This window comes from Ursus americanus, chromosome 18 (genome assembly GCF_024610735.1).
Source record: "Ursus americanus isolate L20-20 chromosome 18, mUrsAme1.1.p, whole genome shotgun sequence".
Lineage (NCBI taxonomy): Eukaryota > Metazoa > Chordata > Mammalia > Carnivora > Ursidae > Ursus > Ursus americanus.
The window spans coordinates 44,572,852-44,596,892 of record NC_142144.1 but is presented as its reverse complement, the minus strand read 5'-3'; the positions used below and the strand labels follow the sequence as shown (position 1 = coordinate 44,596,892).

Below are 24,041 nucleotides of genomic sequence, written 5' to 3'. Positions count from 1 at the left end.
TAGCACTTAGGAGTGAGTCCTATGTCCCAACACGCAGGGTCCAGTACTTAGTCTCCATGCCTCTTCCCATCTCAGCAACACACCTTCAGACCCCAACACTTTCCTGTCTTAATTTTAGAATAACCTGACTGTGCCCCACAAATGGAACTTACAATTCAACTTTGTAGACGGCCTGTTCTAAACCAAAGAAGGAACGTGAATGCAGAAAGGAGGACTTTTATTAACTCAACTCTGCTACTAAACAATTTTATGAACTTATTTAAGACTCTTAATTTCTGAGTCATCACTTACCCCCCACCCCCAAACGTGCGGACACACACACACACACACACACACGGCCCGACACGGTGCTCGATCCCAGGACCCCAGGATCATGACCTGAGTGGAAGGCAGACGCTTAACCAACTGAGCCACCCAGGCGTCCCTGATTTCCACAGTTTTTAAGAACCAAATGAGATAGTGTCATAAAAGTGCTTAGTAAAATACAAGGCAATGGTTGAAAACTCTATGCCATTTAAAGAGTTGTATTTTTCCGATGTTTTTGATTTTACTGAAAGCAAGGTTTTGCTGTGTCATACGCCTCTCACAAACTCCCTGTGTAAGTGACTCTTGCTTCAAACCCATAGACAGCGTTGTCCTTCCTCCGGGCAGATGGTGCATGCTCACTGGGTGGGTGCAGCGAGTGGGACCTTACCTGCATTCAGTGACCCCCACCTGCTCCAGTAATCCCTTGATGGTGGCAGAATATAGAGGGCGCATGGCAGAGTGGCCCCACAGGCTGACTTCTACCAATGCTTCAGCCACTCCCGTGGCATTTCACGCTCTTAGTAAGCAGTGAAGTTCCAAATAGCTTTACCCCTGAGAGAGCATCATTTAGTTACAGAATCTGTGCCAATTGATTTCATCTTCTTTAGGCTCCCTGGAAAGGAATGATAAATGCTATCAGCAGAAAATCAACTGTGGGAGCACTGGGCTTTTCGTGTATACCTTCCAACCCACTCAGACCTCTTCCCCAGCTATTTGCTGCCTCAGCCCCATCCCCTTACTTCCAGAATTCACCAAGATTCCTGTTCCATGACTTTCTTTGGCCAATTGAGGTGAGCAGAAGTGACACGTATCACTCCTCAGGGGAAGCGTCTAAGAGCAGTATTTACCTGTTAGCCTCCCTACTGTTGCAAACCCCAAACGCCACAGGGAGATGGAGGCACCCTAATGCTGAAGTCTCTATCAGGTTGAGACCCTAAATAACTACAATGATACTACTCATCTTTAGACATGTAGTATGAGCAAAAAAATGTTTTAAGCCACTGAGATTATAGGGTTGTTAGTTACCATAGCACGATGCATTTCATCCTGAGTAAAGCCCCAACGAATCCCATTTACCAGCACCTGGTAGTTTTCCCCCAGCCCCCCGCCCCAGAAGAACAGTACTAGGGCATTTGCTGTGTCTAATGAGAAATTAAGACATTTTTAAAAGATGAGGGGATTTACACTGATATGAAAGAGTTGAAGCGCCTGGTATCTACCCTGGGACCCTGGTTACTAGAGAAGATCACTTTGAATAGTTATAACAATAGAAGCCCTCCGAGCAAGCGAGAAGAAAAAGAAAGCAGAAAAATATTACTGGTGCATCCTTTGTGACTTTGGCAGTTCCTAAAGTGACCGTGGAAGCAACAGCAGAGACCAGGAGCACAGAAGGTCCATCCGTCACCTGCAGCAAGAGGAAGAGCAATGGTTCTCACGTGCATGGAAGCGACATCCTCATGAAATGAGCTGCAGCAGGGTGTCAGCTGTTAACACCTTCTCTGGCCAGAGTAGAGATCAACCCCGGAGCTCACAGCAGAATTTTATCTTCTCCAAGAAGACCTGACAAGCTACGCCAGGATACTGCTTGGGAGGAAGGAGAGAGGGGCCTCACGTCCTTGACAGTCCACGAAGGAGGCTCAGATCCAAGATGGGAATTTATCGTCATGTGACTGCTACCCACATTCTTGACAGTCCTCCCCTAGACTGGTCTGAGAAATTACGAATTCATGCAAAAATGGATAAATGTTTATAGAACCATCCAGAAGGATCTGGAATCTGTTGCAATAATCAGGCACAAACATTGAAATAAAACAACGTATTCATGGGATCTTGATGAAACAATGGCTACATCGGGTCTCTAAACCTTACCCTCTTATGACAACTACTTGGAAGCCAAACCCATCTTATCGCAAACGGGAGAGATCGACAGCAGTAAAACAGCACAAAAATTGAAGCCATGAGATGCTACACCAAAAACACATACTTTTAAGGACATCTTTATTTATATTTTCACAGTATTTTCTCTGAAGTTTATATAATAGCACATGGAGATTTTCAGCCAAATACCAAGCATATAGTACCGACAGCTTTAGACTTCTCAACCCCCTCAGCCTGTAAGTTGCTCCAGGGTAGAAATGGGTGCAATGTCTAGAACAGTCATTCCAGGAATTGTCTCTGAGCTATGGCTCCCATCACAGCTCACAGGCAGCAGCCTGAATCTGCTTCACTTTAATCAGAAAAGATAGATGGAAAGGAGCCCACTTAGTTCATGGCTGCCAGCCCTCTTCGTCTCCCTCCCACAGACACGCATACAGGAAACCTGGCAGCTTCCTTCTCCCTTCCTGTCATTCTCACTAGGCTAAGGAGCAGGCAGATGCAGGAGGGAGGGGGAAAGCAGAGGCTGCCAGAGCACTTGCCACATTCCGACTTGCCACTACAGGGCCCCCCAGTGCCTGGCATTCCTCGGGATCTCTTGGCGGGTTCAAGACCAAGAAATAGGTCTAAGTACCTGAGCGAAACATTTTGCACAGGAAAGGAAGGCCCCAACAACCAGGACTTTATTTGAAGCAAGAAATACATGCGAGGATTTTGCCCTGATTAAGTTCTATTACCTTTGAAAAAGAGAATTGGGAGGTAGGCAACATTTCCCACTAGCCACAGAAAATCTGCCAGAATGAGTTCTGAGATGATCAAGGAAGAGTTAGACAAAGAGGATAAAAGCAAAGCAAACAATAAGTTGAACACTGATGGGTTTTTCCCAGTGTCCCTGGTGGGAAGAATCCCATGGTGGGGCCGTGACACATGCCCAGGAAGGCAGTTTTAATTGGCAAGACAACAGACAAACTTGGGATCATGGTCTCCTTCCCTTACTAATAAATGTCCCAAAATGCTCCCAGCACAAACTGTCAGAACAAATCTAGCTTTCCTCTCACTTTTGCTGATAGGTGGTAACACTCAACTCAACCAAACAAATTATAAGGCTACTATATCAATGCAACCTCCCCTCTCCCAACGATCGAGAATGTCAGGAAAAATCTAGAGCAAGATGCTCAGCCCCTAACACACGCTCTAAACAGAGTGAGGGACACAGCCCCTCGGTGAAGTGACAGAAGACAGGCTAGATGAGCAGTTCAAAGGTCTCACCCAGAGCTACAGAGCTGCCTTCCTTAATTTATTCACTCACGTGTTTCTTTTTTTTTTTTTTAAGATTTTATTTATTTATTTGACAGAGATAGAGACAGCCAGCGAGAGAGGGAACACAAGCATGGGGAGTGGGAGAGGAAGAAGTAGGCTCATAGCAGAGGAGCCTGATGTGGGGCTCGATCCCACAACGCCGGGATCATGCCCTGAGCCGAAGGCAGACGCTTAACCGCTGTGCCACCCAGGCGCCCCTCATTCACATGTTTCTTACGTGAGTGTGCTATGCTGGATATAACGGCTAACAAGACAAATACACTTTGTACACTTAGAGTTTACAGAAGGGCAGGAGAAAGACACAATATAATAACACATCACAATTATAATGTGATATGTCCTAGTAAACACACCACCACTTAGTGCAGCCTAAAACCAAGAAGACGTAGCAGCCTGAATCAAAACAGACAAAGAGTGGAAACAACTCAAACATCCACCAGCTGATGAATCGAGGAACAAAAGGTGGTATATCCATACAAGGGAATATTATTTAGTCATGAAAAGGAATGGAGTATTGACAGAGGCTACCACATGGATGAACTTGGAAAACACGATGCAAAATAAAAGAAGTCGGACACAAAAAGCCACCTATTGTATCATTCAACCGAGATAAATGCCCATAATAGGCAAACCCATAGAGACAGAGAGCAAATCAATGGCAGCCAGGAGCTGGAGCATAGAGGGGGTGGTGCAAAATGACTGCTCGTGGGTTCGAGATTTCTTTTGGGGGACAATAAGAATGTTCTCAAATTAGATAACAGTATCAGCTGCACAACCTTACAAAGATACTAAAAACCATTGAAGTATACACTTTAAAAGGGTGAATTTTATGGTATGTGAACTATATCTCAATTTTTTAAATAGTGAAAGGAGAAAAATCCTTTAGTGAAGAAAGATGAGCTTCGCCTGCACAGAGTTAGCGTTCCTTGTGAGAGAGCACAAGACATAGGAGGACTAGCATTGGTTTCAACATAAAACACACCATCACTTAGCCCCTCATGTCCATGGTTTCCTAACCTGCAAATCTGGGTCCCTTCAATGACACAAAGTATAGAAATGACACATGTAAAGCATCTGTTGTAGATTCTCAATAAACAATTGCTGAAGAATATCACAGAACTTATACTGGAAAGGTTCCCAGATCTTCTAGGCTATCAAATCACCCCCATGGTGTCCAGGGCCATGATTACCATCGAGTTAAAATGAAAAGAACTGTGGTAGCAGGAGGAAGTGCATGGAACGTGCCAGTCAAGGTACTGCCTCCTCCCCATCACATGGCAGTATGAAAAGGTCATTTTTTCCTAACTTATGAACATCTCCATCTATCTCAAAGACTCCACAGCTTGCATACCATTGTGGTTTAAGTTGTTCCATCTTTCCTCCTGCGTTTTGGAGAATCTATGCTTTAGCCAATTAACTAAAAAGCAGAACTACAAGAACTCAACACTCCAAAGACGCTTTATTGAAAGACTACTGATCAATTTCAGTGAAGACCCCAGGTGTCTTTCAATTGATTCATCAATAGATTTTATTTAAAAATATAGAACATGTAATTAGGAAAAGGATGTTTTATACTTTACCAGTTAGTTTCCTAAATTTTGTATTACGCATGAAAAAACAAACTCGGGTAATAATTTCATCTGTAAAGCAGATGCATTCATCACAGACTACAGTTCTAGACGTACAGTGGGAGCACAGTAAATGTTTACTGCAATGAGAAAGCATAACCTCAGACTAGCATCTCGTCAAGAGACTGAAATACATGTTACGTGGACTGTTCTTCCCTTCTAAGGAAGAAAAAGCCAAAGTCCCCTACAATCTGGCTTTTGCCTCTCTCTGACATCATCTCCTCCACTCTCTCCATCGCACACTAGTCTGCAATCACACTAAACACGCCCTACCACACACATCAGTGTATAGTCACATTAATACTTGGAGTTCTCTAAATATATCTTGTCCTTTCCTGCTTCTAGGCCCCTGATGCTGCTATTTCCTTGCTTGCGTCTCACCTTTCTTCATGTCTCTACCTGGTTAAATGTTACATGTTACCTACAATTCGGTATCAATATAATCTACTTCAGGAAGTATCCCTGATCTCCCCAGTCTTGGCCCTCAGTGTGGGTGAGGGGCCCCTCACATATCCTTATCTACTAACCTGTCACATCATGTCACAACTGTCTGCTCACTTGGCTGCCATCCTAAATGGTGAATTCCTGGAAAGTGGAGCCATGGCTTTCATACTACTAATACGGTATTAGCCATTGAATAAATGTTACTTGAATGCATGATTAAATGAATGGATGAATAAATGAATTCATAGTTTAGTCACAATTGTATTCAGCATGCAACAATTTTATTACCAACTTCAGAAATTTCCTCAAAATTTTAAAACTTAAAGTCGAATAATTACATTGATGAGAAACACCATTAACGTCATTTAAATAAAACTCAGCACCATTATCACATGTAATTTATAACAAAGCTAATCCAACTCATACTTAATGAGATGAATAATTATTATAGTGTCATAAGTTCATTGGGCATAAAAGTCAGACAGTTAACATAAACAAATATAAGTAATACTGCTTTTATTTAAGCCAAGGAAACCATTCTTCAGACCCACTGAGGGAAAAGAGAAAAGGCACTGGGCAAAGAAGGAAGGTACTTTGCCCGACTCCTTAGCAAGAGCTGAAGTTTTTCAGAGGCAAGTACATCCAATATCCTGCGCGAAGGGTCACAAAATGTCCTTCTTACCCATTTGCTGGTTTGCTCACTAACCTTTACATTTGCCCCAAAAATGATGCGAAGAAGTTGGTCATTGTTTTATTTTTTTTTGCAGTTTTTTTAAATTATTATTTATTTATTGGACAAAGAGAGACACACAGCAAGAGAGGGAACACCAGCAGAGGGAGTGGGAGAGGGAGCAGGCTTCCCACTGAGCAGGGAGCCCAATACGGGGCTCGATCCCAGGGTCCTGGGATCATGACCTGAGCCAAAGGCAGACACTTAATGACTGAGCCACCCAGGCTCAGCGCCTCTGGTCATTGCTTTAAATCTCTCTCTCCAATCAATCTCTGCAATGGGCATCCTTTTCCAAGCCCAAAGCCTGAGTACCTGAGTGACACTGAATGGTTGAAAAAGGGACAGGCAAGTCCATCCAGCATCAAGAATTGGATGGATAGGTACCCAGATACTTTCACCTTCACAGAAGTAGATTAAACTCTCAACTAGAGAATTCCAGAGCAACTAAGCCTCAGAATCCTGTACTAAAACAAAACCCTATCTGACTGCCCAAGTAAGACACCTAGGAATCATGAGAGAAAGCAACACACCATTTTGCTCTGTCCTGATTCTCCCCCTCTTTCCCTCCCAGATAAAGATCGCAATCATAGGCTGGCTTCAATCCCACACGTCACTCATTTACTGTGGTCCCCAAAGTTATTATTGCTATGGAGAATATCAGTGCAGCTTGCACAGCAATGTGCTCAAAGTTCTACTCCTAGTACCAGCTGCCTCCCAAGGAGGGAGTAGAAAGTCATACTGGATCACAGCGCCAATGGATCAAACAAGAGAAGAGGGTGGAAGTTAGGGGCTTTGTTTAGTCAGAGCAAAAGAATGGATCACTGAGCTCCTATACATTACCAGAGCGCTTTAAAAGTTGGGAGAGAAGCAGAAAAAGGGAGAGAGAAAACAAAAAGAAAACTGGACATTCTCCTTCTGTATTTAAGTTTCATAAACAGAAGGTGCCAAGCCACAATTTTGTAGATAGATGGTCCCTACAGAATTCTATGTGTACATACCTATTGCTTGGGGAAAAAAGTACTTCAAAAGTATATTGGTCATCAAATTGAACAAAACCAACACATTTATTCTCTGTTCAGTAATACTTCTATTACATATATTTCAAAGTAGGTATAGATAACTCATTTTTTCATACTTCAAGTTGATTTTAAATTCAAGGTTCCTTGTTGAAATACAAGTTTAATAATTATGATGTGAGGTGAATAAAATTTTTTCAGTACATTCATTATACTTTTTTGCATTCTTTATATTAGCATGAGACAATCATTCTATTTCGTTAATTTAAATTATTTTTAAATTGGCTTTATGCAAGCTTGGTATTTGGGATATAATTTGGACTCCCACACATCTTAATTCATTTGGGATCCAATTAAATTATTCTGATATTCCAAAATGCTTAGCTCCCACTCACTCACTTTTCCCACCCCAACAGTTAATCTATTGTATCTACTATGTAGGAGAGGAAGTCAGGTCAAATAAGGAAGGTGCTGTTAAGTGTAGTCAAATGACTCTGCTTTGTTCCCAACTGATATTCCACTTTGCATGACCTTGGACTCATCACCAACCCATCCACGTGTGTGTCCTCAGTTGATAAAAAGACTGGTACCAGTGGTTTTATTATTCCCTTGCATCAAAAGGAAGACATGTGATACAGATCTTATTAGACTGGAAACTCCTTGAAGGCCACACTATTCAACGCTGTGAACACCAGTCCATCCTCCCTTATTCATACCACCTCGCCCAGTACTCTCGAGGGCAGAAGAGAGTTGACTAATTTTTTGGCTTGATTGGTTTGCTTTCTAAGACAAGTAAGTGTAAAGCTCTGGAGAGAGAGCTATTGATACAAGTTTGTCTGACCCAGTGCTTCTGAAGGAAGCTGTGCCTGACCAGGCACATATAACCCAGACTGCAAGAGCAGCAATGACAGAAGCCCACTGAAAAGAGAGTTCACTGGCACACTGCTTACGAGGTGCTCCTGGAAGATATGCTAGATTCTACCCTCCCTGTTGGAGCTTCACTCTTCACACATGTATATCAAAGGTTCCAAGAAATCTTACATTTAAAAAAGTCATAGTTAACTTTGTCTTATCTATTTTCCAAATTTAATGGACCACAAAAACTTTCTACAAGGAATAATAAATAACATCCTAAGAAACAAACTTTGGGAAACCTTATTATAAAACAGAGAGTTGAAGACTGATTATACCGGGGCACCTGGGTGGCTCATCAGTTAAGCGTTCCACTCTTGATTTTGGCTCAGGTCATGATCTCAGGGTCAGGGATGGGGCCCTGCATTAGGCTCCATGCTCAGCAGGTAGTCGGCTTGAGAATTCCCTCTCCCCACGCCGCCCCCCCCCCGCTCCTCCACCCACGCCTCATGCGCTCTCTCTGTTTCTCTCTTAAATAAATAAACGAATCATTAAAAAAAAAAGAAAGATTGTATCATTGAGAATTTGGTCCTCTTCTGCTAGCTTGGGATGAGTAATGTACATTTTACATGTTATTTCCACCCTGCAAAAAGCATTTTACTTTGCAAAAGTATTAAAACCTCTTAAATTGCAATGAGGGCGCCTGGGTGGCTCCGTCGATTCAGTGTCTGCCTTTGGCTCACGTCACCATCCCAGGGTCCTGGGATTGAATCCCACATCAGGCTCTCTGCTCTGTGGGAAGCCTGCTTTTCCCTCTGCCTCTCCCTCTGCTTGTGCTCTCTCTCTCTCTCTCTGTCAAATAAATAAATAAAATCTTTAAAAAATTTTTTAAATAAATAAATAAAAATAAATTGCAATGAGGGGAGGGGACTAAAAATCACTAAAATCCTACTTCTTAGGAAAAAAATCATACTTAATATTTTGATCTATATCCTGTGAACATCGTCACATATGTTGTATATATAAATTTTTAATCCGACAAAGCACAGAGAATATCCATCAGAAATCTATAGCAAATATCATATAAGGGTAAACCACTGAAGCATTTGCTTTAAAATCAGGCATAAGACATTCCCTGCTATTATAGATACTGTTAGAAATGGTACTGTAAGGAAAGAAAAAGATATAAAACAAAATTTAGAAGACAAGAGAAAAAACTATCATTGCTGATAGATGGTGATTGTCTATTTATAAATATCAGTTAAACTGGTGAATTATTTTGAAAATTAGATAACTAAGCAAAGAGGCAGCAACAAGATCGATATCCAAAAATCAAGTACCTACACATTGATTAAAATTATAAAATGTAGTAGAAAAAGGAACCCGTTCATATAAAAACAAAAATTATAAAATATTTAGGAATAAAAAAATAGAAATATTCACATCATCATGGAGAAACTAAAACTTTATTAAAAGATGTAAAATAAAACTTGAATATTGAAATATGTCATATTCCTGGGTAGGGAAGGCTCAACAGTGTACAGTTGTCAAGTTTGTACAAACTAATCTTTAAATTCATGCAAATTACAATGATACCACAATAGGATTTTTCAGGTATAATTTCACATGTCTATTCTAAAATTCATATGGAAAATAAAACTTGTAAGAATAGTAAAAAAATTTAAAAAGAAAAAAGAATCAAAAGGATAATGTTTTCCTGCCAAATATCAAGACATAGTATTTAACTATTGTAATGTGAATATTGCCATTGATTTTAAATTAAAATTAAATAAGTAGAGAGCCCAAAACCCAACCCATGGATATATGAAAATATATATTTAAATATATTCAAACCCCTTTAATATTATAAGATTTAACATTTCAAACTGGTGAAAGATAAATATTCAATATAATTATGAATGTAATTGGCCATATAAGAGTAAAGCTAGATTTTCACTTTAAAGAATTCACAAGGGGCGCCTGGGTGGCACAGCGGTTAAAGCGTCTGCCTTCGGCTCAGGGCGTGATCCCGGCGTTCCGGGTTCGAGCCCCACGTCAGGCTCCTCCTCTATGAGCCTGCTTCTTCCTCTCCCACTCCCCCTGCTTTCCCTCTCTCGCTGGCTGTCTCTATCTCTGTCAAATAAATAAATAAAAAATCTTTAAAAAAAATAAATAAAGAATTCACAAAAGCTAGTTTCAAATAAATTACATAAATATGGAAAAATTACAAAATATTTAAAGTAAATATTGAAGAATACTTAATCCCTTAGGATGTGATAAGGCCTTTTAAAGGCAAACACAAAGAAAAAACTCATGAAGTAAAGCTAACAAATCTGGCAACATCCAAACTAAAATCTTTTGCAAGAGTGAAAACACCACAAATAAATTAAAAATAAATTATCCTCCAGAAGAAATATTTGCATCTTGTGTAATAAAGACCAGTAATCATATAAATAACACCTATAAAATAAACCAACTGACTTATAGGTTAAAGGGAAAAATATGTAATTTACAGATGACATACAAATAGCCAATTTACATATAAAACATATGCAATAGCAAAAGTAAACTTGTTCGATCGGATATAATATATACCCTAGTCTCAATACTGAGAAGTAGAACAAACTTGCTGGAAAACACTGACAGAATAATAATACTTATGTAAACAATACATACCCAAATACACGTACAGACAACAACACATACGTAAATGAATGTAAACATTTTCGTGGAATGGGGTTAGAAGGACCAGGTGGACATGAAAAAGATTGGGGGCATAGAGGAAGATGATATGTCTATAATATTGTGTTTTCCTTCAAGGAAAATGTTGTTATTACTTATGCAACTTAAAAAGTCAATGTCAAAATACGAAAAGAAGCTGCCAAATGCACCACTCAAAGATAAAACCTTCCAACCTCAGACACGGGAAAAAGGGAAAACTAAACATAAAGCAACAAAAAGGAAATGATTTTAAAAAATAGGATGCAAGCTAATGAAGTGAAGAATAGTAAAACCAAGAAATCAGCCAAACTGAAAGTGTCTACTTTGAAAAGATTAAAAAGATCAACAACTGACAAACCTATAGTTAAACTGACCAAAAGAAAAAAAACTCAAACTACTAAAATTAAGAATGAAAGAGAAGAAATTTCTACTGATGTTACAGAAATAAAAACATTTATGTGATGGGGCACCTGGGTGGCTCAGTCTGTTGAGCATCTGACTCTGGGTTTCAGCTCAGCTCCTGATCTCAGGGTCCTGGGATCGAGCCCCACATTGGGCTCTAAGCTCAACAGGGAGTCTGCTTGAGGATTCTCTCCATCTTCCTCTGCCCCTCCCCCGCTCATGAGCACTCACTCCATCTCTTTCTCAAATAAATATTTTTTTAAAAAGTTTTATGTAAGAATATTATAAACAACTGTATCCCAAAAAATTAAATAACTCAGATTAAATGGAAAGATTCCTAGTCCAAAATTAGACAAAGATATCGTAAGATAAGAAACCTGTAAACTGATATCTCTTATGAATTAAATGCAAAAATGCTCAACAAAATACTAGCAAACTGAATCTAGCAATATACATAAGGGAATATAAATCATGACCAAGTGGCACTGAGCTCAGGAATGGGAGGCAGCATTAACATCCAAAAATCAGTGTAACGAACCCACAAAATTATCTCAGTAGACACACAAAAAGTATATGGCAAAATCCAACACCTTTTCATAATAAAAACATCCAACAAAGTACGAATGGAAGAGAACGTCCTTCTATTGATAGAAGGGCATCTACAAAAACAAACAAACAACCCACAATCATCATACTTAATAATGAATGACAAATGCTTTCTCTCTAAGATCAAGAAAAAGATAAGGATGTCTGAGTTCACCACTTTCATTCAACATTGTACGGATATTCTGACTTGGGCAATCAGGCAAGAATATCCAGATTGGAAAGAAGTAGCAAAACTACGACCATTTGCAGACAACAATCTTGTATGTAAGAAAATCCCAAGTCTCTAGGTCACTAAAAATCTTCCAGAACTAATTAATAAACTCAGCAAGGTTACAAAAAAAATCAATATACAAAAATCAGTCCTATTTCTATACACTTGCAATAAAGAATTTGAAAATGAAATTGAGAAAACAATTCCATTTATAATAGGATTAAAAATAAAATCTGGGGGGCCTGGGTGGCTGAGTTGGTTGAGCATCTGACTCTTGGTTTCAGCTCAGGTCATCATCTCAGGGTAGTGGGATCAACCCCCATGTTGGGTTCTGAGCTCTGGGCAGAGTCTGTTTGGATTCTCTCCCTCTGCCCTTCCCCCACCCAAATAAATGAATAAATCTTTAAAATAATAACAACAATAATTTAAAAAAACTTGGGAATAAATTTAACAAAACAAGGCCTAAAATTATGTTCTGAAAAACTACAAAATGTTGTTTAAAGAAATTGAAGGTCTATGTAAAGACATCCCAGTTTCATGGATCAGAAGACCTACTATTGTTAAGATGGCACATTCCCTAGATCTTTTGATCTATAGAGTTAACCCAGTATCAAAAGCTCAGCTGACTTCTTTGCAGATATTGATAAGCTGATCCTAAGATTCACCTGGATGAACCAACCAAAACAGTCGTAGGAAAAAAAGTTGGAAGACTCATATTCATGATTTCAAAATGCACTACAAAAATATAGGTTTCAAGACAGCATGGTACTGATATAAAAACAGGCACACAGATCAATGGAATAGAATCAAGAGCTCATAAATAAACCCATATACCTATGGTCAACTGATTTTTGATAAGAGTGCTAGGACCATACAATAGGAAAACTAGTCTTTTCAACAAATGGCACTGGGACAACTGGATAGACACATGCAAAAGAACAATGTTAGACCCCTATCTCACACCATATACAAAAATTAACTCAAAATGAATCAAAGGCCTAAGTGTAAGAGTTAAAGCTACAGACTCTTTTAAAAATTTGTTTATTTATATTTTTTTATTATTAACATATAATGTATTGTTTGTTTCAGGGGTACAGGTCTGTGATTCATCAGTCTTACACAACACACAGTGCTGACCACAACACGTACTCTCCCCAGTGCCCATCACCCAGCCACCCCATTTCTCCCACCCCCATCCACTCCATCAACCCTCAGTTTGTTTCCCGAGATTAAGAGGCTCTTATGGTTTGTCTCCCTCTTTTTTCCTCTCTTCCCCTATGATCCTCTGCCTTGTTTCTCAAATTTCACGTATCAGTGAGATCATATGATAATTGTCTTTCTCTGATTGACTTATTTCATTTTGCCTAATACCCTCTAGTTCCACCCATGTCATTGCAAATGGTAAGATTTCATTTTTTTTGATGGCTGCATAATATTCCATTGTATATATATACAACACATCTTCTTTATCCTTTCATCTGTCTATGGACAACTGGGCTCTTTCCATAGTTTGGTTATTATGGACATTGCTGCTATAAACATTGGGGTGCAGGTGCCCCTTCGGATTACTACATTTGTATCTTTGGGCTAAATACCCAGTAGAGCAATTGCTGGGCCATAGGGCAGCTCTATTTTCAACTTTTTGAGGAACTTTTATACTGTTTTCCAGTGTGGCTGCACCAGCTTTCATTCCCACCAACGATGTAGGAAGACTCCCTTTTCTCTGCATCCTCACCAACATCTGTCATTTCTTGACTTGTTCATCTTAGCCATTCTGACTGCTGTGAGGTGGTATCTCGTTGTGGTTTTGATTTGTAGTTCCCTGATGCCGAGTGATGTGAGCACTTTTTCATGTGTCTGTTGGCCATTTGGATGCCTTCTTTGCAGAAATGTCTATTCATGTCTTCTGTCCATTTCTTGATTGGATTATTTGTTCCTTGTGTGTTGAGTTAAGTTCTTTATAGATTTTGAATACTAGCCCTTTATCTGGTATGCCATTTGCAAATACCTTCTCCCATTCTGTCAGTTGTTTTTTGGTTTTACTGACTGTTTCCTTTGCTGTACAAAAGCTTTTTATCCTTGTGAAGTCCCAATAGTTCATTTTTACCCTTGCTTCCCTTGCCTTTGGCAATGTGTCCAGGAAGAAGTTGTTGTGGCCTAGGTCGAAGAGGTTGCTGCCTGTGTACTCCTTTAGGATTTTGATAGATTCCTGTCTCACATTTAGGTCTTTCATCTATTTTGAGTCTAGTTTTGTGTACAGTGTAAGAAAATAGTCTGGTTTCATTCTTCTGCATGTGGCTGTCCAGTTTTCCCAACACCATTTGTTGAAGAGACTGTCTTTTTTCCATTGGATATTCTTTCCTGCTTTGTGGAAGATTAGTTGACCATAGAGCTGAGAGTCCATTTCTGAGTTCTCTATTCTGTTCCATTGATCTATGTGTCTCGTTTTGTGCCAGTACCAGACTGTCTTGATGATTACAGCTTTGTAATAGAGCTTGAAGTTTGGAATTGTGATGCCACCAGCTTTGGTTTTCTTTTTCAACATTCCTCTGGCTATGTGGGGTCTTTTCTGGTTCCATACAAATTTTAGGATTCTTTGTTCCATTTCTGTGAAAAAAGTTGATGGTATTTTGATAGGGATTACACTGAATGTGTAGATTGCTCTAGGTAGCATAGACATTTTCACAATATTTATTCTTTCAATCCATGAGCATGGAACGTTTTTCCATTTCTTTGTGTCTTCCTCAATTTCTTTCATGAGTATTCTATAGTTTTCTGAGTACAGATCCTTTGCCTCTTTGGTTAGATTTACTCCTAGGTATCTTATGGTTTTGGTGCATTTGTAAATGGGATTGACTCCTTAATTTCTCTTTCTTCTGTCTCATCGTTGGTGTATAGAAATGCCACTGATTTCTGTGCATTGATTTTATACCCAGTTACTTTACTGAATTCCTGTATGCATTCTAGTAGCTTTGGGGTGGAGTCTTTTGGGTTTTCCACATAAAGTATCACATCATCTGCAGAGAGTGAGAGTTTGACTTCTTCTTTGCCCATTTGGATGCCTTTTATTTCTTTTTGTTGTCTGATCGCTGAGGCTAGGACTCAAATACATGGAGGCTAAAGAGCATCCTACTAAAGAATGAATGGGTCAACCAGGAAATTAAAGAAGAAATAAAAAAAATTCATGGGAACAAATGAAAACAAAAACATAACGGTTCAAAATCTTTGGGATGCAGCAAAGGGGGTCCTAAGAGGGAAGTATATAGCAACACAAGCCTTTCTTAAGAAACAAGAAAGGTCTCAAATGCACAACCTAGCCCTACACTGAAAGGAGCTGGAGAAAGAACAGCAAATAAAGCCTAAACCCAGCAGGAGAAGAGAAATAATAAAGATCAGAGCAGAAATCAATGAAATAGAAACCAAAAGAATAGTAGAACAGATCAACGAAACTAGGAGCTGATTCTCTGAAAGAATTAATAAGATTGATAAACTCCTGGACAGACTTATCAAAAAGAAAAGAGAAAGGACCCAAATAAATAAAATCAAGAATGAAAGAGGAGCGATCAAAACTAACACCAAAGAAATACAAACAATTATAAGAACATATTATGAGCAACTATATGCCAACAAATTAGACAATCTGGAAGAAATGATGCATTCATAGAGGCGTATAAACTACCAAAACTGAACCAGGAAGAAATAGAAAACCTGAACAGAGCCATAACCAGCAAGGAAATTGAAGCAGTAAACAAAAATCTTCCAAAAAACAAAAGCCCAGGGCCAGATGGCTTCCCAGGGGAATTCAACCAAACATTTAAAGAAGAATTAATACCTATTCTTCTGAAACTGTTCCAAAAAATAGAAACAGAAGAAAAACTTTCAAACTCATTTTATGAGGCCAGCTTTACCTTGATTCCAAAACTAGACAAAGACCCCACCAAAAAGGAGAATTACAGACCAATATCCCTGATGAACACGGATGCCAAAGTTCTCACCAAAATACTAGCCAATAGGATCCAACAGTACATTAAAAGGATTATTCACCACGACCAAGTGGGATTTATTCCTGGGCTGCAAGGCTGGTTCAACATCTGCAAATCAATCAATGTGATACACCACATTAATAAAAGAAGGACAAGAACCATATGATCCTCTCAATAGATGCAGAAAAAGCATTTGACAAACTACAACCTCCTTTCTAGATTAAAACTCTTCACAGTGTAATGACAGAGGTTATATACCCTCATCATAAAAGCCATCTATGAAAAACTGAGAGTTTTTTCCCCCAAGGTCAGGAACATGGCAGGGATATCCACTATCACCACTGCTGTTCAAAACTACAGACTCTTAAAAGAAACACAGGTGCTTATCCTCAAGCCTTTGAATTTGGCACTGGTTTCTTAAATACATCCTAAATGCACAAACAACTAAACATAGGTCTACTGGACTTCATGAAAATTAAAAAATTTTGTGGGTTAAAGAATGTTATGAAGAAAATGGAAAGACAACCCATAACCCATAGAATGGGAAATTTGATATGCAAATCATACATATGATAAGAGACATATCTAGAATATATAAAGGACTCTAAAAATTCAGTAGTAAGGAGATAAGCAAACTTAAAAATGGGCAAAGGTAAGAACTGACATTTCTCAAACAGATGTATCAATGACCAATGAGCAACTAAAAAGATGGTTAACTTCATTAGCCATGATATTAATGTAAATCAAAACCACGAGCTACCACTTTACACCCACTAGGATGGCTATAATCATAAGGATGGCTAAAAACAAGCATTGATGAGGATCTGAAAAAAGTGTAACCCTCATATCCTGCTTGTAGAAATGTAACATTGTACCGCCTCTTTGAAAAACATTCTGGTTAAACAGAGTTTCCAAGCGACGTAGAAACTGCACTGTTGGGTATAAATCCTTGAGAAATGGAAACATGTTCACATAAAAACTTGTACATAAATGTTCATAGTAGCATTAGTCATAACAGTCAAAAGGTAGAAACTCAAATGTCCATCAACTGATGAACGGATAAACTGTGGTGTATTCATACAATTAGAAGTTACTCATCCATAAAAAGGAATGAAGTTATGATTTATGTTACGACGGAGAAGAATCTTGAAAACATTACACTAAATAATAGAAGCCAGACACAGAAAGCCACATAGTGTAGGATTCCATTTAATGTCCAGAAGGGGCAAATATACAGAAACAGAACGTGGATTAATGTTTGCCTAGGGCTTTCAGAGACGGGAAGAAGTAGGGAGTGACTGCTAGTGCATGGGGAATTTCTCTTAGAGATGATAAAATATTCTAAAATTGTTATAGCGAGGGTTGCACAACGCTGTGACTATACCATAACCACTGGGTTGTACACTTTATTTTGTTGATTGTACACTTTAAATAAGTAAATTGTATTATATATGAATTATAGCTCAATAAAGCTGTTTAAAAAGAGAGGATAAGAACTGCGTAAGAATGCCCCATACCTGCCACTATTTCTTCAGGTTAGGTGCAGCTAGCGTTAAAGCAATTCTCTACCATACTTCCTTTGCGATTTGTCAAACATCTGTATCTTTTGTTTATATATAAAAATTTACAGTTCTCATGTACCTATGTACTCATCAGATAATCCTAATTCTTTATATATTTGATCAGGAAAGAAAAAGAAAATTAGAAAAAATATATGGTGATTACTGGAAGTTCTGTTCTTCTGTTGCATAGAGATTATTCCAGAAAAAAAAAAAAATGGGGCAAGAACAGGAGAAACAGGCTGACATCAGAATAGGTGACTGCTTCCAAGGACAAAGAAGGCACCGTAACACACATCTTTATTTAGCAATAAAGAGCTTGTTCCTAAGAGGAAAATACCTCTTGAGCTAAACCAAATAGGCCCCTCCACTAGGAGAGGGGATTCGGCCTCCCACTTGACTCCCCAGAAGTGGATTTCACAAGTCTACATGCAACCCAGAATTGAGCCACATTATCTACTCACAATGAAATTGTGGGCCTTAAGTACCCCATTTTTATTCCTTCATCTTGCCTGCCAGAGATTCTATTGATGAACCAAATAAGAGAGGAAAATGTGGACGGCCTATGGCTGCTTCCTTGTCAAAAACAGAAAAAAAAAAAAAAAGAAAGAAAGAAAGAAAAGGTCTCCAATTATACACATTAGCCTTAATTTTGGCCTTTGGATGATCAGATAATGTTTCTGCCCATGAAATGAATTCTTGTGGCAAGTCCCTGCTTTTCAGTGTCAAAAATAAAAGCTTCCAATTAACTGTCAAAAGCTTTTCCAGCATCTGGAGACAGGAGTAAATTGGAATCTTTTATATTGGTAGCTTTTGACATTGTATTAAACAATCTTCTAGGGTTGTCATAGTCCATTCTTGGTATATATCCCAACTGGTTTGTGTTTATCCATTGTTTTATTAGGCAATCCAATCTTTTAACTCAATTTCTACATTTCTTATATTTGAGTGAAGTCGAGGGACATGTTTGCTACCGTGCAATAATCTTCATGTTGTTTTCAGGAGGACAAGGCCAGGGATATTTTTTAGAGTACAAGAGGGGTTTTTGGTGTGTTTGTTGTTGTGTAGGGTTTTGTTTTGGTTTTGGGTTTTTTTTGGCCTTTTCTTCCTTTAACAAGTCACTCCTGCATAGGGGCACGTGCTGCTACCGCAGCACTGGCAACTAGAGAGTGTTATCTAGACTGCGAATCGGATATTGTAGATTGCTGTAATCTTTTCCACAAGGAAAGGTAAATATCAGAGCCATTGATCCAAGCTTACATACTTCTTTTTGAGCCTGAGATTTTCTCTTGAAAATAGAAAATGCTGCCTGGAAACATTTCCCATTTCCCAGTATCTTCTCTACTCTCAGGGATTTTCTTTGTTTTACATTTGAAAAGGTAATCAAGTCACATAAATGAGCTCCGGATTTTTCATTTGCTCTTAACTCCAAAGAACTTTTCAAGAAAAGTTGGAAGCAAAGAAGCCTCTTTTTTATGTCTTCATATGTTAATATCTGGGGCTAGTTTCTCATTTGACTTCTGTTTTCTTTGTTCCTCTTTCATAAGAATGTCTGCATTTACCAAATTTAACTTGTGTTCCTTTTGGATTCATAAACGCATATATTTTTCTTTAATCAAACTCTGTGTTCCCTAGGAAGCTAAAAATTATTCCAGGCTGAGTGTATTATATATTAACAAAAAAATATATAGTGAAATCATTTGTATTCACTTTTCAAAATACTTCTCAGCCCAGTTTAGAAAGTCTTTACTTTATTGGATTTGTTCATTTGAATTTTTTTTTTCCACTGAAGTAATTCAAATACGCAGATGACCAACCATATAGACATGAAAAGAACTGGAGCAACTGCACCTAGAGGAGGGTGGGGGGAACCGTTTGGAGCAAATGAAGAAAGAAAAGAGGGTTCTGGCATAGACTTCCTGATGCCCTTCCTCCCCATCTCCGAGCACTTTCTGGCTGAAACACAAGAATAGTTTTCACCTGTCCTGGTCCTTCCTGCGCAGCCAGAACAAGCCCTACAGCCGTATCAACCAGTTACTCACCCAAAGTCACCAGGTCCCCTGGGACCAAAGCTCTGGGTCCAAGCGCAAAGAAAAGTCCTAAGTACTGACCAGAATAATGTAGCTGAAACCAGAGGAGAATGGATGGTGATCAGAATCGGAGAGCGAAATGGGTCAGAATCAGCAGATCAGGGAAGAGGCCATGAAAAAGTTGAGATGACAGCTGTATTTGTCCCCAGCTCTGGCTGCGTGTCCTCAGGAGAAACGTGAGGGTTTAAAGGCGCTGGGCAGCCTCAGCTGCCACCCATCCCTTGGGCTTCTCCTCAATCCCAACAGTCAAGGGAACCCCCCCAGGGGTACCGGGGCTCCGAGGGTGAAGTAGTGGCGGGTACTGTGGCTTACTCTCGCTCTTCCTGTCTTGCTCCACCAAAGGTCCCCCTTCACACACTTTCGGAGCCACTGTTCAAAGGCTCTAACTCCTACTTCCAGTCCCTGCTCTTCCTCAGCATTCTCATCATTAGCATACCGAGGTCCATGGGATTCTGCCCCTAAACCACCCGCATTTCACATTCCTTCTGATCGTGCTCCCTGACCCTGGGATTCTCCTTTCCATTGGCACTCTTAGACTATGTGGTCGAAGGTCTTCTAGAAAACTCTCCCTGTCCCTTCATCATCCTCCAAGTCCCTGGCCACCCAAGATTCAACCTCCTTTCTCCTCTAAAACAAAAGTGACGATGTTGGGGAGGGGCAAAGTTGAAACGACTTAATATCTCAATAATGATAGCTCCCCTTGAGTCTTTGGCATGGAACCATGCAGCATTTTTCTGTAGCGTTTTAGGGTATGGTTCAGAAGGCTAGTTATTCTCCTACCAGCCTATGTTCCTAAACTTTTCTTAACCATAAAGTGCATGATGGGGAACAAGAACTCCATTTTCTCTATTTTTTTTCTACATAAAGCAGCTCTTTGGGGGAAATCTTTATACTTAGTACTATTTTTCACTTATTCCAGAGTACGACACATCCCTTCTCCATGGGGCGGGGCTGTTGAAAATGAAGATGATGTCACAGCTCCCACCTACGGGGTACTTAGTATGTGGGTCAAACGCTATAAGTACCGTAATGCATGGACTATCTCATTTAATCCCCACAACTATTATCCTCATTTTATACATGAGGAAACTAAGGCCCACAGAAAATCATTAACCTGCCCAAGAGAGTGGGATAGCCAAAATTCACCGGGGAAAAAAAAATCAAGGGAAAATGAAGAGAAACAATGCTTTTGAGAGGGAATTACTACTAATAATGGTAAGTTACATGATATAGTCCAGGGCCTCATCTCAGCAAACTGGTGGCCTGGAAGCCTCTCCCCCATAACATACCCCCATGACATAAGGGTATTCCCCTTGATTTAGGGACATCACAATACTGGGGCAAGGCACTGGCAAGCTTCCTTCTGGATGGAGTCAATGAATGAGACCTGGAAGGCTTCTGGCAGCAGGCAGAACTTCAGAGAATAGAAATGTGCTTTCTGCAAGACCCATTTCCACCCCTGAATGCTCCATGCCCTGGATGAGGACCATACACTCAAAGGAATTGTAGCTGTAGTCAGCGGCACTGGCCTGGTTTCATTCTTCAACACAAGAGCGGAGGCCTTGCTAAAAAGCATTCATGTGATCGAGCTGTCAATGCTCGATCAATCAAGTGGAGAGTTCACGCATGGCCTTCAGCACAGGGTATAACAGGGAAAGCCCACAATATTTGTTCTTATACCATCATCGTTATTATCATTATGAAACAGTGGATAAGAGTTTGGACTCTGGAGTCGGATTGCCTGGGGTTTAAATCTAGAAAGCACTACTTACTGCAGTGTATTCTTAAGTAAATTATTTAACATTTCTCTGCCTCCACTTGCCTGAAAAATAGAGGTAATAACAGCACCAATTTCATCAGCTCTCTCTGAGGAGCCGATGTGAGTAAACTAATACTTTTGCTTGGCACATGGTTGGCACTCCATAAATATTAACTAGTATCATTACGATAGTCATCTAGTATCGATAGCATCTCTGTCCCAGGATCTGGAGGTGACAGGAAGTGACTGGATGAAACACGCTCAGCCCCAGTAGCAAACATGGGCATGGATAGCCATGTAGGCTAAACTCTCACCAACCAGACCCCCGTGCTCAGACCATGACCTAAGGGGCTCAACCACTTCCCTGTGAGATCATCTTAGCGCAGGATCTCATTACTTCCTACCTGTGTTATTGCAAAATTCTCCACGCTGGCCCCCCCAACTCCAGTTTTTCTTCTCTATCAACACGGCTGGCAGATCAGTCTTTCTGCTTGAAGGCAGAGTTCCTGTCTTACAGCCTATCTTCCTCAGCCCCATACCCCTTGCACTAGACCACACACCGTGGAGATGCCAAGCGAAGGCTTTCTGAGATCACCGTGTGAGTTCCCTTCACAGGGTGAAAAATGGCATCAGTAATAGAAGAAAAAGAGGGACTCTGGCCATTGAAATGTGGTGACTTGTTAGTGGTGGTAAATTCCACTCTGTTCTGTTTCCAAAGCACTCTCATATGCTCTAGGAGGGAGGCAAAGCAGGTGATAACCCCATTTTAAAGGGACGGAAACTAAAGATGGATTATAGACATGACTCAGCCAAGGTAGGACTTCATTTGATAGTGCGAACTGGGTCCCAAAACTTCTCAGCTAGTTTGACTTTTTCTCTTTTCCCTTACTATTCAGAAAGGACCACATTATATTGATGATGAATTGTGCCTGGTGTGATTGGAATGATAATGGTAACCATTTCTTGAGTACTTTCTAAGTGTCAAGAACCATGTTAAGCATTCTGCATGGGTTATATAATTTGATTCTCTCAACAACCATAGTTGCCTATTTTTCAAATGAATAAACATGAAATTTGCAGGTATTAAATCACCAGCCCAGGGTAACTCAGCGATATCAAGTGAACACAGATGGTTGCCAGCACCGTGCTCGCAATGGCACCCCTCCAGCCTCCTTGGCACCCGGATTCTCTGGGTTTCTGGCTGCGCCTTGAGCCAGTAACCAGAGATTGCCCTACAGAATAATCTGGGCTTTTCCTACCTCAGGTATACCTGGCACAAGAATTATGTAATAATTTAGAAATGCATCTAAATTATGCTTGACTGTTTAGAGTCTATCATCGCAACCAAATTCTTCTTTTTCATTACTCAGATTTTATTTATATTTTTTCACCTGAGAATTCCTTAAGTAAAAATATTAAATATAATTTCACTCAAAAAAAACACTTTGTAATGAATGTTTTTCTTTTGTTTTGCTCATGAAGTGAATTCTTTCTTGTTTTAGTTTTGATACTGTGGTTCAAGTATTCTTGCCTAGACCATAGTTTCTCGGCTTAGTACAAAAGCTACCAAGAGTATCCTCATAACACTTTATCGATTGTATTTCTTCTTTAATTTGTATATTTTTCCATTTGAATATATTTTATACATCAAGGATACTAACCCAGTCTCTTACTTGTGGCATCTTTTTAAAAACAGTTTGTTGTTTGACACTGATACTGATGGGTTTGTTTGTACAAAAAACTTTAATATTTATGGAATTAAATCAATGGATATTTTTCTCTCTTTTTTAAGATTTTATTGATTTATTTGACAGAGAGAGAGAGCACAGCAGGGGGACAGTACGCAGAGGGAGAAGCAGGCTCACCGATGAGGAGGGAGCCTGACACGGGACTTGACCCCAGGACCCTACGATCATAACCTGAACCGAAGGCAGACTTTTAACCCACTGAGCCACCCAGGCGCCCAATGGATATTTTTGTGCTTTTCAGCATCGCTTTTATGCTTAGAAAGTCCTTCCCTATCCCTCAGAGAGATAATCTGCCCACGCTATCTTTAGTTATTTCTATGTTCTTTTTTAATTTTTTTAAGATTTGCATTTATTTATTTGAGAGAGACAAACAGAGATAGGGAGCAAGAGCACGATTGGGGAAGAGAAGGAGAAGCAGGCTTCCCACTGAGCAGGGAGGCTGATGCGGGGCTCGATCCCAGGATTCTGGGATCATGACCTGAGCTGAAGGCAGACGCTTAACCGACTAAGCCACTGGGGCTTCCCTATATCTAAATTCTTTCTAGATATCCCTCCTTTCCTGCCCCTTCCTCCAGTTACTTTCTCTATTTATCCATCATTTATCTTTCTCACTCCCTCTCTCTCCTTCCCTTAACTCTCCTCTTAGTCTTTTATCATTTAACTTTTATCTGATTTTGACATAAATCGTGAGATAAGGATCCACACTTCTATTTTGCCAGATAGTTTACCAGTAGTATGCACTAGTCCTTGAATAACTCCTATGCCCCTCTTCTGGTTTCTTCAATCACTTT

At 39.7% G+C, this 24,041-nt stretch overlaps 1 long non-coding RNA gene across 25 annotated transcripts in view; it reads right to left on the bottom strand.

Annotated features, from left to right (window-relative positions):
• The window catches only part of LOC123781360 (uncharacterized), a 355,277-nt gene that overhangs the window by 149,275 nt on the left and 181,961 nt on the right, over window positions 1–24,041 (bottom strand). For 22 of the 25 annotated variants that reach the window (XR_015727475.1, XR_015727477.1, XR_015727473.1 and 19 more), the window contains 2 exons: window positions 1,625–1,711; window positions 695–919 (listed from right to left, as the gene is read on the bottom strand). The exons of 1 other annotated variant lie outside the window; for it this stretch is intronic. This is a non-coding gene — a long non-coding RNA (uncharacterized LOC123781360). The remainder of the gene's footprint in view (window positions 1–694; window positions 920–1,624; window positions 1,712–24,041) is intronic. 2 more of the 25 variants (XR_015727478.1, XR_015727486.1) reach the window with 2 other exon arrangements.